The following is a 14,015-nucleotide window of genomic DNA, read 5'->3' as shown; positions in this document are numbered from 1 at the left end:
ACAAATAGTAACAACGAAGGCGACGATAATAAGAATAATTAATGGTAGTGTAAATATTTTGCATCGAAAGTGCCAGCTCCTATGAAGACACTGACTCAACACATGTGGAATTGTCAACTGTATGCATGGCTAGTAAACAAAAAAAGGACTCTTAATGTTTGAGTTTAATATAGGCTGTGGAAACGTGCAAACCAAACACATACACGTCTGGATCTGGACACTGTCTCAACTGTACATCTGTGTTGCCACGGGAATCAGACTTTGCCCGTGTAACCATTTTCATTGTTGATTTTATATTTTTTTATGTGACCATTTACTCTTTATTCCCTCTCTGAATGGTGACACTGTTACATTTGACACCTAAACAATAAAAGTGCGTTCAACACTCGACTGAGGCTACCAAGCTTAAGTGAAGTGAAGTGAATGGACTGACATGCTGTTTCTTTGTTGCTTTAGGAGATCTGTTTTATAACCAAATTGCTTCTTTTCTTCTGTACTTCTACATGATTACTATATTTGCATTTTTTAAATTTCCTAGAGACCTTAGAAACTTAAAAGTCTTGACCACTCATGGAATCCATTAGTCAGCTGTGAGCTACAAGCCTCATTTTATAGCTATATAAAACTATATTTATTACATTTTTGGTAACTTTGCACCACTAAACATATGCCGAATTAGCTATTAGTAGTTCCTGTTTGCAATGTGCCCACGGATGCACAGACAACTACCATTGGATTCATTTGAAACTTAAGGAAATTTTAAACGTGATAATTTTCAGGCAAGTTTTTGAGTTATAGGGAGCATCTTTTTTTTCTTGTGATTTCTATTTATTTCGATCTGTTATGTCTGTTTGGGATGTTATTTCTATTCCCTTTACTGGAAGGTTCTTCCCCCTGTTTTGTGGGACTCATTCAGAGCAGAGCTGCATCCAATCCATCCTGATGACTCCGGTGAGACATTAGCAGTGAGGATCTTCCTCCTTCAGAGAAGCCTCCATCTCAAAATCTCAAAAAAAAATCCTCATGGTAGCTGCTGAAGTTTTGCTTGATTTCAAACTCAAATTTGTTGTATGTCCCTTGTTGCTGCCCACATCCCTGATGTTTTCAGCAAATATGTCTGGTGTTGTAAAACGGTTGTTTTACCAAATCGACCAATCGGAGCTTAAGTGGTCTTGGCTAGTTATGTAGCTAAATTCATGAAAAAGCTGGCTTACAGACTTGATTGATTATTGATTTATTGATATTTTATATAATGTGAAAAACATTAACTGTCCATAGCAACTTCAGTCGCTACTGAGAAAAGTGGCTAAAGTGAACACAATGTCAGGCTTAAGTGAAACAAAATGTAAATTTAGGCTGTTTGGTCCACATAATAAGTTTAGTGATTACAGCTCCTATGAGACTTTGAAGTCACTTATATGCTCCTTTTCAAAATTCCTGAGAAAATGATCCGTCAGTCAGAGGCCAGCTTGGACAAAGGGATGGGTCTCAGCTTGGTGTTTGCTTGCACCCAGACTGCTCCGAATTGTTTCTTAGTTTAACTTCAAGAACAGAAATACAGAAATACTCCTTTAGTATGTTATTTAAATTATTGACAGTCCATGCTTGTGCAAAAAAAAGTAAGAAAGTGATATATACAGTATACCAGTATTTGCTTAAATACTGATTTTTTTTCCTTAAATTCACATTTTTGTCGATGTTCATTTATGCTCCAGATTCTCCCATGTCCTATACTAACACATGGAGTATTATACACTATTTTGAAAATACTTATTTCTAGAACTGACCCTCTAGTAAGGTCACAGAATTTGATGAGTAGCAGATAATGCTGTAACAATGCGTTTTGTAGAAGAATTTGAGGTCATATTACACTTTTTGTACTAGAAACAGGAGAATCGAGAATCGACAATAGTAAAATAACGTACATTTATAAAATGTATTTTTTTGAATAAATCCTTCAGTTTTGGGTAACATGGATTTTGAGTTAATCCCTTGTGTCAGAGAGGGCAATGAACCAAAAATTGAATTTGAAAAATGAAATGGTCTCAAGAGATTATTTCAAAAAAGACTCGCTCCTTTGTGTTTTCATTCCTCCTTTTCTCCTTGGTTTGCCTCCCAACTAATTTTAGGGATTGTTTTGAATCACTGCTGCAGACTGGAAGTGGCCTGTTGGGGGAATCGGCTGTTAATAGAGCCGGGAAAGTGTGTGTGTGTGTGTGTGCAGCAGCATCTCCTCCGAGGCGCTTGTCAACATCCACCTTCAGCTACCTAATGTAAGTGAGCTTGTAAAGAGTGAGCTGTGCGGTCTGTTTGGGCTGTCTCGCTTGCTGAGGTGCTTTATCCACCCTGATGAGGCAGGGCAGAGGGCTGAAGGACCTGACGGTGAGAGGTCTCAGTGGGCTTCATTAGGAACCAGAATCCCGCTGGCATCTCTCGCCTCCTCAGCAGAGTCATTTGTGTTTGTAGTAACATAAAGTCAGATGCAGTTTAATGTCCTTGTTGCCCTGCGAAAGAGGTTTAATGAGAATGGATTACCGAAAGCTCTTGCAGGAATCAGCCTAATAGTTGTTTTTGCAGTATTGTCTCTTGTTCTGGAGAGTTGAAAATGTCACTGTACACTCCAGTTCCCCCTTTTCCCCAAGTCCTTGCAGAGATGAAGAGTGACTTTCAAGGAATGCTTGGTGGCACTGTGAGATGTCGACTTCTCAGTGGGGAACAGAGTGGAAAGGAAAAATAAAAGCAGCTTGAAAACAACCTCCTGAGATTCACAGCGTTGGTGTATGAATTAAATACGTGCTGACTCATTGTTACCTGTTCTCAGCTTCAGGGGCACAGACATCGCAGCTGTGACACGGCACACCGTGTTTGTTCCAGCTGAGATCCTCCACATCAGTATGTCAAATGTCAAGATGAAAGGGAGGAGCTGCGTGAGTCACGCCACCACCACCCCCACCACCCCCACCCCCATCGCTCCCAGACTGCAGCACAGTCCCTTGGGTATCTGCGTGGGATATAGCGGCCCCTTTGCAAAAAGGCCACGTCGGCCCTGTGCTCTTTTGCTCCAGGAGACTTGAGTTCATAAGGCTGTTGTACTGAAGAGTAGAGGATGGATGAGGGATGAAGGAGATTCCGATGCAGGCCAGACAAAGGAGCCTTTAAATTGCTTTAATCTTCTCATTGATCAGTGGAGCATTAAAGTCTCAGTGAGGTCCAAATGGGGGCTGAAATGTGTGGAAATGAGAATTTTGCACCTGCGCAGCACAGAGGAATTTTGGAAATCAGACGGGTGTGATGTAAAAGGAACAAATTCTACACTTTTCCTCATTAAAAGAGTCACCATGTGGCCATTAGTGTGCTGTTATGTTGAAGGCATTCCCTTTGCCCCGATGGCAATGATCCTTGTTTCCTGTCTGCATTGTTTTTCTAGGATTTTCAAACACTAGAAGATGTGCTTGTGACTGATCATGGTGACAGTGTATTTATTTCTTGGGCTATTCAGTAGCTGGAAGTCACCACCGCTGAAAGAGCAGAGCTGTTATCAGCCGCTGCTCTCAACACCCCTCAGATGTTTCATGCCTTTTTATATTGGAAACAATGTCGTCGTGCAGGAGGAGGAAGACGGAACAAACAAGCCGAGCTAGGACTGTCAGAAGGCCTGATAACTAGGTGTCATGGCAACCAGATGGCAACACATGAGTTATCAATTTCACAGTCTAATTTGCAGCTGTAACAGAGGAGTGTGTGTGGGGGTGGTGATCTGTGCATATAACAATTCCTTTACTGGATACATGTCATAATCCATGTTGCCTGTAACAGTCATGGACATTAAAGGTTGAGTTCACCTAAATCACAAAATATCATGTTTTGTCGCTAATCACCAGAGGTGTCTATGCAGATAGGGACTATTTCGTCAGTGGTTCTAATTAGTCCTAATAAGATTGGTTGTGAAATATATCAGTGGGTTAGACAGAGTTGCCGGGTAGGTTTCTATGTTTGTGTGTTTGAAATGTAATATTTCAAAGTTGTGAGCACCACAAGCAAAACTTTATTCAGCTTCATTGTGTTTGGGTGGCATCAAGTTACAGGTCCTGACTAAGAAATAGTCTGCCAAATAAACTTTTTTTTTTTTTACAGATTAAACAAATGCAAAAACTAATAATAATGAGTGTAATGAGTGAGTTTAGCAGGTGATGGAAGATAGATTTCTTTACTTTTGGACGGAACCAGGCAAAATGTTTCCTGTCTTTGTGCTAAAGCTGCTCGTATTAGCTTTATATTTAATATAACATGGACAGGACAAGTGGTAAGTGAAAGAATATAATATTAAGATATATTCATATTAATTTGGGTAAACTTGATGTTTAGTACCCATTTACAAAAAAGCTTCAGAACTGAATCAGTATCATTATTTATTAAAATCACAGCATGTTTGGTGAAGTGCATTATACAAGGAACAGGAAACACCCCATACAATATAATGCATTCCAATGGAAAAAGTAAAATAAGATGTTCATGTTATTTTGTCCGCTGACTGTCCTAACAAAAATTATTCATTATGTCTTGTCTAGATTGTACAGTTGTTTCTGATATTCTGTCCACCTCCAGCATATGTACTGGTGACCAGCCTGTCTGTTAGGTATACGTTATTATCTGCAATTATGAATGAGCTGAGTGTGTTTAATTGTGTTTTTCATGTTCAGATGAGCAGTAATGTGCAACGATACATAATGCTGTTTTGTAAACAGATCACAAGACAGGAGCCAAGCCCTAGAGCAGTAATTCACTATAATAACACCAAGAAAACATGTTGAATTTAGATTATTGTTATTCTGAGGCCATGGTCATAAATGAAGCCTCCCGTAAGAGCTGTCGGCGTAGCTGAAAGCGGGAGAAGTTGCGTCACAAATTCCTTCTTAACTACCAGTTTTCCTATCTGAATAGCTTAAAAGAGAAAAATCAATTTTAAAAACTCTCAGCCTCAAGTGTAGCGTCTCTGATGGATATTTCTGCTTTGATGGAGTTACTTCTCGACAATCATGGTCAAACTGTCCTCACAGACTCAAGAACCTAAATCTATACCATCTGTGGCTACTATGGACTCCTCTGAAATGATAAATTCAGATACTAATTACATGGATTTATACAACAGCTGAAGGATTTGGTGTGTTCTTACGCACGGGACAAGACAAAATGCTACCAGACTTTTCCTTTTTAGTTAACATAAAATACATGGCAACACGGCGAAGCAGTGTGGCTCCACTGATTGTCTGATTGTCTGTCTGACTGAGATATAAATGCAATGAAATGAAAGATATAGATAGTATTTCATAAACACTACAAAATATACTGTGGTATACAAATCTGATAACAGTGAGGCAGAGCATCTCCACAGTGTATTATTTATAGCCTAACTTATTAAAACAGAAATACGGCAGTAATAAAATGAGTGTAGTCCCTCTGTCTTTATACGGTCGGTATAAAGGGAAGGCTCCCCCCCTGCCGGTATCCTTCTCTTGTGAAGGTGGAGGGCTCAGCGGGGGTTCTGCCATGCTTGTGTCTAAGTGGGCTCATTTCTGAGCCTTGGATGGTCTCTCTCTCTGCACAAAACAGATATCCTCCCTGTGCTTGATCAGGTGTAACAACGCCTCACCTCATCACCCTACATGAACATTTCAGGGATGCCAGAGTTTCTCTGGAAAGACACCATTTGTGAAATGTCTCAAAAACAGGCATTATTATTGTACCTATAATGATCCAAATACCACACAATTGGGTGGATCACTAATTAGAGAAGAAATGTGTCAGATTGCAATCTGACGAGTACAATTTGATACTTTATTTACGGAAGACCAGATTATAAAAGCATAATTATTGTAGCCCTCAAATATCTTTGAAGTGATACATTGTTATGGGAGTCAATACATTCAAAATAATTTGCTTGTGTTTTTGGGGTGCCAAGTGTTTTCAAATGTTGGCCTCATTTAAGGCTTTTAAATTCTGAGACTTACTTTTCCCGTCTTGCTCTGTTAGCAGTGAAGAGAAAATGGCCTTATGGGAATTGTTGGGGCAAAGAGTGCACGCTTCAATCACAAAGTGTTAAAAGCTAATCAAGGATGTGATTCAACCAACATTAAGAGGAATACAAATGTTGCTGATTTGGGTAGATTTCCACTGTAATGATAATTATTACATTATGTACTTTGTTAATTATATACAAACAGCTTGTCACGAGCCTGTCACACATACACAGACACACTCACACACATTTTATCAAAGCAACAACTGTAATATAAAGTATAAGCAACTGGGGGCATTTGCAAATGGAGTTGAAGCGGAGCAGACAGCACGGTTTTAAGTGAGCCAAACCTTCCACACAGGCACCGTAATTAGTGCACTGTTTCTTTATATGTGTGTGTGTGTGTGTGTGTGTGTGTGTGTGTGTGGAGGGGGGTGTCCAAGTAAAAGTTTACCCCTGGCTCTAATGACCTGGTATTCAAAGTTGGTGGGAAACAGTGACAGGGCAGGAGATGCAGCTGCTGCTGCAGAGATTAAAATAGAAATGGCATCTCATTCCCATACTTTCTTAAAGGGGACAAAATGCATTTTTAAACATCTTTTCAACATAAATGTGAGACCCTGGGATGCCTAGAGTCTCTAGAGTCTTCTGCTGCTCCGTTTTTCAGTAAATGTGAGTGAAAACGCTCCGTCTAGATTTGGCCCTGCTTGTGACATCATATGCAGGGATCTATTAAACGTGACCTCCTTCAGTCTCTCAGTAGGCTGACGATCCCGCCCTCTAAAAAACCTGAATCCACCTCAATGACCGTCATTGCTATGTGGCTAAAGCTAGCTCTGGTAATAATGCCACAGGATGGATTTTTGGATTTTGGATGAACTTGTGTCACCAATGTCTCCACAACATCTGCTTAATTGGAATGTGCATGTGTAATGTTATTTTACTCTGGACTATTTTCTTAACGAGGGCTGTTAATGGCACAAGCTCTAGGATGGATCGATACTGGTTGTCCATGAGCCGATTTCAGACTGAAGCTGTAAGTTTTGCAATGTTTTATGTTGCTTCACTGTTTATTTGGTTAGTCTGTTGAACTTGGTATTAGTCTGTTGCTCGGCTAATGTGGCTCCACTTTGGAGATGGCAGAGCTGATGCAGAAGTTAGTGGACAGTGCCTAATCAGGCTTGAGCTGACCAATTAGATCAGACTCAGCTTTCAGGTCTTAAAGATACAGGAACGAAAACGTAGTAGTAAGAAACAGCGTGTGGCAGGTAGTATTACAGTCAAACCGAGAGTGGGATTAAGTGTGGGTTAACAGAGGCCCAGGAGCCATTTTTATCTCCAGGGGCTCTTAGCATGAGGCTGTGAGGCCCCATTTGAGGCCCTCAACCACGAGTACACAGAATAGAGGAAAACAAATAGAATAAATTCTTGTGATACATTTTACAAATAAAAATTTCTAGCTGAATTTTTAACTCTAGAGTTAAATGTCCCATATTCTGCTCATTTTGAAGTTCATAATGATATGTGGAATTTCTTCCAGAACATTATTTCTCTCAAATCAGATTTGGCTGTTGCACTCTTTCAGCACACTCTGTTAAGAACAGAACAATCTGCGTGCTTCACTGTGTCATTTGACATCTTCGTGTTACCAGGAGCTGTTTTAAATGAGGAAAAAAAACATGGCAAATACAGGAGGTGTTCAGTGGGCGGGGACAGACGGCCTGCTTAATCGCTGGAGGAGGTCACATGTTCAAGAGATCCCCTTATGACATCAGAAGGAGAGCCAAATCAAAACGGAGCGTTTTTACACACATTTATTGAAAGATTGAGCAGAAGAAAAAGAGAGATGACAGTCTTTTCTCATAGTTTGATGGTTGTCAAACACACCAGCAGCAAATATTTATGACTTTAAAAAAAGTGTCTTTTGCATAATCTGGGACCTTTAACACAATCTTATAAATATACATTGAGCTGAATGGAAATCATATAATATACCAGAAGTGAATAGTACTCTAGGAGTGTAATTATTCTGTGTGTGTTTCCTGACCCTATGGTAATCAGTTTGCAGTTGGCTTTGATTTCATTTACTATTACATAACTGGATAAAAGATCACTAAGAACATGGCACAAAATCTTGATTGCTTACATAACTAATCCAAAACAGCATTGTCTCTTGCCTGTTGCTACAGCTCTCACTTGTTTTCACGCTCTTGCTGACATGTTCATCTTTGCCTTAGTTCCAAATCAGTGCCTCCAGAGGGCCTCTGAAGCTGCCAAGACACTGAGTGTGATTTCTCCATCTCCAGTCCCACACCACCAAGGCGTAGGAGACTTCTCTTCCTGCCAGTGAGAAGGTGGGCGAGCATCAGACATGAAATAGAGACAAGGAAAAAAAAAAATTCCCAGTTTCATCCTCCCAACAAACTGCTTGTCTTTTATCCCCATCCCTAGAGGCAGCTACATACATGGAGGGGTGGGCGATGTGGAGGCAGCAGTCCCAGCCAAAGCCCCAGGCCACTATCCACAAAAAAGGAGAGGAGATGCAGGGAATAGAAAGCAAAGGACACGTAGCAACAGGAGGAGATAGGCCCTAAATCTTTACGATTATATAATTCAGACAATAGAATTGTTCATAGCTTGATTAATTTATCCAGGAGCAGGGCCAGAGGGGTGGCAACTAAACTGATAGGCAGTCGATTGATAGTATCATGGATGGATTACTGAACTCCAGGTCCCCTGGAATCAAAACAACCAAAGAGATAATCAGAACAATCACAAAAAAGAAAAAAGAAAAACAACCACACTGATGAAAAATGACCAGAAAGAGATGCAAAACAACCACAAAAAGATGGAGCATGACCACAATCTGGATGTCTTGCTCCTATATAGGAGGTATGGAGGGGCTTTTGGGGGATACAAATAGCAGCTGTTTGTTGATATTATTTCATGTTAGAATATTGATTAATGTTGTTTTTATGTAAAACACTAACTAAACAGGTCCAGGTCTGAGCCTGACTCTACCTGCTGAGTGAACACTGAGTGAGTGTTGGGCCATTTTTAGCTCATGAAATGTGGATTTTTGTAAATTTGGCCAGAAATTTCAATATTAACACCAGCAGTGATGTGTTATATCACAGTACAGTCATATCATTTAGTTTTCAACTCAAAAAACACCTTCAAGTGTGCAGTACCTCTTTAATAACCAGGGCTTTAAATGCATGTCTTGACACACTTTTACTGATTTAACAAATGTGTCCCCCTTCTTTAAAACCAGTCTGGTTTTCACATTCAAAAGTTTCTAAACCCTCCCCTGGATCTATTTTTGGGATCTTGGTACAGTGTGGTATTCAAACAGTATCAGTCCTGCAGCTAAGAGCTACCATCAGCTTTCCCATGATACATACTTCAGCTGTGAAACAGTCCACAAATTGATTAGCATTACATATCTCATGTTAGCGATTACAGAGATGAAATAAATTCTCTACTTGGACGCTGCGTGTTTTTCTTTTGGGCAGCAACATCAGCACGATCGTGCCAAGTTAGCGCCACTGGCTTCCTTTGCCGAGTGACGAGATTGCAGCTCAAACTTAATTTTAACTGGAGCGTATGTGGCAGAGTATTACACAGTCCTGTTATGCATGAGAGGAAGGGAGAGCCAGATTTTAAAATGCAGAACTTAAGACTCATGTTATCATGTGTTTGAACTTTTAAAGGCCTACTGGGCTTGTGCTGCCTGTCACTCACGCTACATGTCAAGCCAAAACAGCCTGCAGTGGACCCTGGATAAAGTGCAAGGGCTTGGGTGGTATGATAGGCCACCAGCAAGGCAGGCTTTGTGTTGTCTCTGCTCTCACCCACATCACAGCACAACCACATGAAAAATGCACCTCATTAATGCAAATGAAGCGAGGCTCGTTGCATTGTATACTGCAAAAGAAAAGAGGGCCACTGAGCTGTTTTGCAGAAGTGTTTGGCAGCTCCAGTGGATGCTCTTGCATGGCTGCTCCTGACCTCTGACCCCTTTGGATCAGTATTTCTATATTTACTCAAATGAAATGAACACTGAAATCTATGTTACTATTGACAATGAACAGGCCACAGATATAGTATACACAACCAGGAGGGACCAGGACTACAATGCCCACTCCCACCCTTTAATATAAACAGGACATATAGCATCTGTTTTGATCCAGGCAGGTACTTGTTTGACAGTATTCTAAATATATATCTGCTTTTTCTTGTGTGTATACATTAGTCAGATACTCTGCATTACTTAAATACATTTCTGTGTTAATTTGCCTCAATTGTTTAGCATCTTGACTTACGCAGTGACTTCTGTTGTTCGTACTGAGGGAAACTTCTCAAACACCACTGATTTAGAGGGGGGGTCCGTTATGACAAACTCACGCTGTGCAAACAAGCTTTGTTCAAACCCACAGACTTTTAATTCCAATGGAGACTCCAACATTCCCAGACATGTCAGATCTGTCAGGGTGAACTTTGGGGTCATGCGATAAAGTTTCCATTTAATGACATGGTGCAGTCATAAAAATAATAGATTTCAATACACTCCACTCAGTGTATAAACATTATATAGCTTCAGCGAAGGGCTGAGCCACAGGATTTATTATGATAATACAGTTTATTGCAATACACTGTACTGTGCAAAAGTCTGAGGCAGGTGTGAAGAAATGCTGTAAAGTAAGAGTGCTTATATGTGATATATATATGTGCATATATCACACTGTCAGGGGATTTTTCTGACCTTAAAGCTACTTAAGGGCAAATAAAAGGGGAAAGCTGCATGTTAAGGGGTTTGCAAAATAATGGTAAATAGGTCTTCAGTAGGTCAGTCACTCATATGATCCATGGACCTATAAAGATGGAAGAAACCATAAATAGTATTTATTACATTTTATTACATTTGATAAGCCAAAATAGAAATATTTAATATTTAATAGTATAAAACCATAATCACAAAAATGTCCCCCTCTTGTCACTTTCAATCCAACAGTTTCAGATTCATTCTCTTAGTTTCTAGCAATATTTTGATATTTCTATAGAGTTTCATTTGCATTTCTTTCCCAATACTTTTTCATGCATTAATGTTGTGTTGAGTCTTGAGTTGGTAGCCTATTTCTTATGCGGTATTATACGGTATGTTGCCTGTCATCCACTAAAAATCTCCCAATTGAAACCATCTTTAAGCCTCCACACGAAGGCCACCACCTGTGATGAGGGCTCAGGAGCAAACATTGTGTATCAAAGTTGCTCACCAGCTGAAAAGTTTGGTAACCTCAGTTTTATATCTGGACCGTGTCGTTCCAGCCGCCGCCGCTAGATGGCGCTGTTGTCCCGCGTCACGGCGCCGCTCAGAAGGTGGAGGTGCTGCACCTCCTTCATTGTCTGAGTGAAGGCACCGGGAGTGGATCCGCTGCTCGGTTCAATGTAATCCCGTCTCTCCCCGGCGCACTCACTCAGCCGTCCGCCATGGCGACCGCAGAAAGCCTCCTCTCTGCGGTCTGAAAGAACTCAAGTGGGCACTTTTTTTTTTTAGTCTCCACCGCCGGACGTGGATGTAATAAAATATCTCCTCTCAGCTGGGAAATACACGCGTTTGGATCAGGCAGCGTTTCGAGAGAAGGGGTGAGTATATCGTGCAACCTAAGTCCTCTCCCTGTGTGATTCAACTTGTTTGAGTAGATTAGGGTTAAGTCCTGGGAGTATCTTTGCCGTGTTGTTTCGTGATCCTGTGGATTTCCAGGGAGGGTAAGTACTATCACTGTGTGTGAAAATCTCCCTCTGGAGCCACTAACTGTCCTATTTGTCCTCCAGTGTGTTGCATTGCTCACATATCCCCTACCTTGGCTGTATGGATGCGTGCAGACGCCGCAGTCGCACATGACTCGTTGCTGCAAAAGCTTCGTGGCATTTAAATAAGCAAATGTCGCCTGGAAGGGTGCATTTTTTTTTTTCTTCTTTTCTTTATATTTGTCACTTAGTTTCCAGAGGCTGACCAGGTGAGTCCATGCGGTGCATTCATGTCACATTACTGTACCGGCTGTGAATGTCCTGGAGGATTACAGCAGCCTGCTCTATTAACCTACATTACATAAATGGTGTGATCACACCAGCAGCCCGTGTGAGGTGGAGGAAAGGACCTCACTGAGTGCTGGATATCACCATTTTCTGCACTGTGTTCTCAGTTACCATTCAGGCTGCTTTGGAGAGACTTAAATGGCAGCCAAGCTCTGGTTACAACATGCATGTATCCTGTTGGTTGTCATTCTCTTTCACGAAATAAACACATGTCACTTTGCCAATGGTACTGTGGGAATGTATGGTGATTCACCAGCCACACCCAGGTATCAGTATCTGTTGCAGAACACAGACGAAAAAAAGAGGTCTTTTATTCTTTCGGAGTTTCCCCCAGGTAGACAGCTGGCTGTGTGAGCCCCGGCCTCTGGCCATTTAGCTGTCACTAAAGGATTCCAGCTGTGCAGGGTTGGATAGCACCAAGGGGGCCCTGTGTGCCCCTGCACACAGAGGAGCCACTGTTAACGACCCCGGAGACTCCATAAGCCAGCAGTCACAGCTCCATGTTACACACTTGTGGGGAATTTCAAGCAAACAAGTTCAAAGGCAGGGTGGTTTACCCTCAGAGACACTCAGGGGTCTGTAAATGTCCCTCTGGCACTGCATACCAGGCCACTTTTGCTTTATGTCACACTCTGGCCCCTGGAACAAGGTGCCAGCTGCACAACTGGTGACTGTTTTGTGTGTTTGTTTGAGTTACCTATTCAGAGGAACACACAGACCCGGAGCCATGAGTGGTTGGTAAATGATCCCCAGTGCAGGGAGGGTACAGTATGTGTTGGCTGAAATAATCACTGTCTGCTCTTTCGCTGTCCCGTGTTTCACTGGCGCTTTGTTTGACGAGTCTCGGGTTACGCAGCATGCATGTGCGGGTCATACAAGCCATGAATTTACAGACTCGCCATGACACACTTGCCAACAATCAAGGCAAGGGCCGCTGAGTGATGATAGCGTGAGCATTAAATGTCATAAGTGACTTGGCTTGAAGTAAGTATTCACGCCCCTGGTAATAGCACTTGGTCTGGTTCCCATCAGCCAGAGGGAGTGTTGCACTCCAGTGTACAGACAGGTGAAAAGGATGAGAACATGCTTTCGCCCTCTGAGTCTAATAGCGTTTAATCAAACCTGAATACCTTCTTATGAGTAACCAAATTTATTAAGAAGTTCTTAGGGAAGAACTGAGACTCAAAACAACATGATGTTCAGATTTGTGAAACTCAAATAGATCACGTGCTTGGTGTTTATTTTAATGCTTGAAAAAGGTTGATAATCAACCTTCACAAAGCAAAAATGCCAAATATTCGCTGGTTTCAGCTTCCAAAACGGGAAGATTTGCTCCTCTTCACTGTTTTATATCACTGAAAACTGAACATCTTTGTGTTTTGGAGTGTTTGTCGCACAAAATAAGCTGTTTGAAGATGTCGTGTTTTCACAATTTAAGCGATAATGAAAATAATCGTTGGAACCCTGCTTGGCGGCCTTACGGCATCCCACCGCATTCATCGAATCCACCCCAGCTGCAGCCTGCAGTGTTGGTCTGGAAACTTCTCATATCCCCGTCCTAAACATCAGGCAGATCATCACCGGACAGAGTTCAGTTTATCCACCGTCCTTGGCCTATTTTCTCCATGCACTCTGCTGGATTACATTATCCACTCCTTTTGAAATGCCTTATTCAGCTTTCAGTGTAAACTTGGCAGCAGTCGTTCACCTCTGCGGCGGCTGAACAACTGCCCACTGGCCTCGGCGCTCTGATGAGCCACTTGGTGAGGTCTCAGGATGACATCAGCCTGCTGGAATGTGCAATGAAGGGAGAATTAAGCGGGACAGCAGGGCCTCGGGGGATCTGGCTGTGGACACACGGGGGGTGGATGGAAGCCCGCTGCTCATGTGTCAGCCCAGA

Source organism: Pempheris klunzingeri, chromosome 10 (genome assembly GCF_042242105.1).
Source record: "Pempheris klunzingeri isolate RE-2024b chromosome 10, fPemKlu1.hap1, whole genome shotgun sequence".
NCBI classification, from domain to species: Eukaryota; Metazoa; Chordata; class Actinopteri; order Acropomatiformes; family Pempheridae; genus Pempheris; species Pempheris klunzingeri.
This window is presented reverse-complemented; position numbering follows the sequence as displayed.